A 4904-nucleotide genomic window follows, 5' to 3' on the forward strand; every position below is an offset into this window, starting at 1 on the left:
TTGATTAATGGCAAGTTCATCTCTGAACACGTGTGTCTGGGGGATTTAATATTTTACTTTTCCCCCATTTTGTTTTTTCAAAAAAGGGAATGAGTTGCTCTTCTTCACAGCTGACTGACTTTTAATTGATATCTGGTTCAATTAGCTTATTTGACCTAAATCGTTTAGATTTCAAAGAGCCTGTTGCTTTAGTAGTCAAAGCCCTGTAACAAATACTTGGACCTGTATCATTAACCGTTCTAATATCGGTGTAGAAATGAATGAAGTAGAAGCCTTTCTTACTATATATCCATGGATTTAATGCTCATATCTAGAGATGACAAAGAGGGTAGGGCATCGGACGGCTCACCCAACAATTTTTTTTAGCTTGGGAGCTTGGAGTAGAGCAGCCTTTCCTACCTAGCCTCTCTAGAGTCTAGATTAGGATTCTATCCATAAAACCATGAGTGAGGATTTTAAGTTTATATGTTTTTTTGCATTGGTGCACCCAAAATACCGAAATAACTTTTGTCAGGTTACTATTATTAGCATATCTTAATTTCGTAGGAAAAACAGGGATGAGAGGGGAGATTTTTTGCCATTTTCCTTCTATTTCTCTCTTAGATTCAAGTCCTATGTTATGTACCCTTTGCTTTTTGGACGTTAAAAGAAAAGAGAGAGAGAGTCGGAATTTTTAATTAAGGGTGACAAAAGTTTTAGAATATAAAAAGAGTGACAAAAGTTTTAAAAATTGAGTGTTGGTGATAATTTTATAATTAGTGTTAATGACACTAATTTTAAAATTTTAAAATTTTATTATTTATACAAAGTCCCTCTCACTCTCTGTTAGACCCCTAAGTTTGGGATTGGGCGTGGAGGCAAAGGCAGGGCCAAGGGCTTTGTCACGCCCCGGGAGGGTACCCTAGACGTAACCGACACTCGAAAGCCATTTCTGACCTTCAAGCGAACCACCTGATTCAGTCACACAATCATTCAATCACATTCACTCGAAGGAGGGTTCAATCATAACATACTATTCATGATATAAGGGCCGAGGGCCAATCACTATCAACTCATCAAAACAGATATAATAAGGATTCCCAAAAGTAGCAGTCCAACCTTCCCACACTCTAGTCTATGAAGCCTCTATCAAAGTCTAGAAGGTGCCAATGACAAGCCCATGGCTACCAACAATCAAAATAAAGGAAATGACAACAAAACTATACAAGAAAGCTCAACATCCTCCGGAAACTAGGAGGACTCACCAACTGGCTGGAAGTGTATGTGGATCTTCAACGGAGCGCCGATTGATGATCTCTAGTACCTGTCTCTGCATCATAAAACGATGCAGGCCAAATGACGTCAGTACATGGAATGTACGAGTATGTAAAATGGCCGGATGAAACGAACATCAAGAAAACATCAATATCAACTCAGGATCTCAACTCATATATATATATATATATATATATATATATACAGGACAACTCACTCAAATGTCCTAAGTCTAACAAGAATAGTTTAGACGGGACTAACTCATAACCCACTCAACTCAACCGACTCAGAGCACAATCAAGACCTAAATGGGAGTTTTTCTTATCCGACAACCATCACCTATGAGCCGGTGATAGTACAACAATCAGACGTTGTTGCCACGTCCGTCCATACCTTGCCAGGGCATGAACGCCTCCCTAATCATGGATACCATCGATTAGTCAAGTCCTATCATTTCAGGACAATAAAATGAGAAACATCTGACTTTAACGGTTCGATCCCATGGGAAGCATCCGACTTTAACGGTTCCATCCCTACCTACGTTGGCGGCGTAGTTTCTGGGCTTCGAGTATGGACTATACTCTTACCCGCTTTGGTGCTCGATATTCCTCCCATGACTCCATGCTCATAAGACTCCCTCCAATCATCTCAAACAAGCCCTCGCGGCTAGTTTCTTGTGGGACATTGCCAACTCATCAACTCTATTCTCATTTCAACTCAATTAAGTCATAATGGCAAGTTCCATTTAGAACCTCGTCCACTCGTCAATTCTATCCTCCAATCAACTCAATCAAACCTCATTTAGATAAGCATTTATGACATCTCCTCAAGACTCATCACAACTCTATGACTTCAACTCAACAATTCAAGTAAAATAACATATTTAAGGAAATTGACTTATGCAACATAATTACATGGTTAAAGAGGTCAACAAAACATAATAACAAGTCATCTCCATCAACTCATACTAACATGAAGGTTTTAGGAACTTCTTAGGTCAACAACATCAACACCAATAAAGTCAAATCAATAGGAGACAAAACTCATTCAAACATAAACCATACTAAGAAACTCCATTCTCATGGACCTCTAACCTCAAAGAAAGAGTAGGGCACATGGGTGGACTCAACCCATGTCTTGGATAGCCTTACATACCTTAGAATAGACTCTTGAAGAAACCTTGTTGTTGGGTCTTTAATGGAAAGCTTGAAGTCTTGAAGCTCTTGTGGCAAATCTTTGCTGAAAATGGAGAAGAAGAAGAGGATGAAGAAGAGAGAGTTTTCTAGGGCTTTTCTAGAGAGAGAGAGGGGCTACAAATTGTGATCCCAAAATACCCAAGGATGATACATATATAATTTGGGTGAATTTCCAAATTGCCCCTTCTTAAAAGTTCTAAAAATAGGCAAAAATGCTCCTGGCGCGATAGTGGCGCGTCGCGCCATTACAACGCCAGGCCGATTACGCCTAAAACCTACACATCTCGTAGTGGTGCGCCGCACCAAGGACCAAACTACTGAGGCACATTCTTGGCGCGATAGTGGCGCATCGCGCCCTTACAGCGCCAACGCCATATTTTCTGGGTTCTGGAAATTTGGCCTGAAAAATCCTGCACAACTTTTAGTGGCGCGTCGCGCCAAGGACCAAACTACTGAGGCATATTTTTGGAGCGATAGTGGCGCGTCACGCCCTTACAGTGCCAAGGCCATTTCCCCAGCAGTTGCAACCCAGGCCTGAAAATCCCTGCCGTGCTAGTTCGTCTTAGGATCGTCATATCGTTCGACTCCGAACTCCAAAAATCACCTTCTTGGCGGCGTTGGAAAGAAGACTCGACGATCCTTAATTTAATAGGCCGTGGGCTACCCAGGTTGTCGTCTTTCAAAAGATAGGGTCGTTAGAAGTCGACCCCTTATACGAACCCATCCTAAAACTTAGCCACGACGAATCTTTTGGAATTAGCTTGGACCTAGGGGTCCTTTGTGACCCCACATCACTTCTAACACTTCTCAATTTCTCAAGGACTCGTCTTAACTCATGCAAATGCTCCACAATACTCGAGTTTGACCCTACCCAAATACAAGAAGGGTCCGAATCTTAGGGAAATTTTTTTATGGGTGTTACAGGCTTGTACATTGCCCCTTGACACTGGCTTATGTGGGTGAGAAAAGCAATGTGTAGAGGTGCATGCCAATGGCATGGTGTGCAGCCAAGTCAAGATACTTGTATGATGACAAGCAACTTGACGGATGTCAGTGGTGTGAGTTAGGTGTAGGGCATCAGATGCAGGCATATACGGGCTAGGCACATGGCAGCAGGCAAAGGCATGTGCGGGCTAGGCACATGGCAACAGGCAAGGGCATGCATGGGCTAGGTGCATGGCACTAAGCAGACATGCGCGAGGCGCATGGCAACCGACAAGGGCATGTGCGAGATAGGCACATGGCACCAATTGGACAAGCAGGCATGCGTGGGCCAGGCACATGGCAGCAGGCAAGGGCATACGTGGGCTAGGCGCATGGCACCAAGCAGACATGTGCGAGGCACATGGCAACAGGCGAGGGCATGTGCGAGATAGGCACATGGCACCAGCCAAACATGTGCGAGTCAGGTGCATCGCATCAGGCACAAGCATGCGCGACTTAGGCGCATGGCACAAGGCAGACAGGCGCATGGCATTAGGCGGGCATGTGCGAGATAGGTGCATGGCACTGGGCGGGCATGCGTGCAGGCAAGGGGTTGGCATTGGCAGACATGCGTGAAGACATGGGTGTGCCAAGGCCAAGGCTGAGGGACATGGCAATGCAGTGGCATGGTGTTGGCATGATAGTGCGGGCAAGGCATTGGCATGATGCTGGCAAGTCAGTTTGGGCAAGGCATTGGCTTGACGGTGGCAAGACTATGCGGGCAAGGCAGTGGCATGGTGCTGGCACGATGATGGCAAGGCGATGGCATGGGCAAATGCGGCTAAGTGCTGAGGCGAAGCTGTGAAGGGAAATTCGGCCAAGGCCAAGGAACCAGGCAAGTGCAAGGCATGCGAGCGAGGCACGCGCGAGGCACATACGATGGTTGGCAGTGTGCGAGGCACAAGCGCGGCAGTTGACAGTTTCTGAGGACTTCGCCCATGGACTCCGAAATTCATGGGCACGTTTCCTAGCCTGTTTCCCCATGTTCCCTTGTAAGTGCAGGCACATGACCATGCACGTCCCCACCCCCTTAGTGCTGTAATCCCCCTTGGCAACTTGTATATATAGGCCTATAGAATGGCTAAGGCAAAGTAGCAAGAGTGTTCACGTGAGAACAAGAGTGTCTAGTGTGCAGAATTGTTCTTGGGCGAGAAGAACAAAAAGTGTGCATGTGAGTGAGCCTTTGTTTCCGAGGAAGTGGAAACAAGTCTTGTGAGCCTTTCCATATACACGAGAGTCCTTTGTAAATCTGAGCGAGAGATTAATAAAGGTTGGGCAAGTTGGTCTGTAACGCTGCGTGTCTTTAATTTATATTGTTTGTGTGTTTGATATTTATACGTCTAAGTGTCAAACGTGTTGGTAGGCTGAAGTCAGTGTGCGACGCTAACTGCCATGCGTGGGTGTTTTGAGGCAAAACAAAAGTGGGCTAAATATCACCCCCGTAACACTCTCCTACCCTTCCCACCCCCC

This window comes from Solanum dulcamara, chromosome 1, assembly GCF_947179165.1.
Source record: "Solanum dulcamara chromosome 1, daSolDulc1.2, whole genome shotgun sequence".
Classification (NCBI taxonomy): Eukaryota; Viridiplantae; Streptophyta; class Magnoliopsida; order Solanales; family Solanaceae; genus Solanum; species Solanum dulcamara.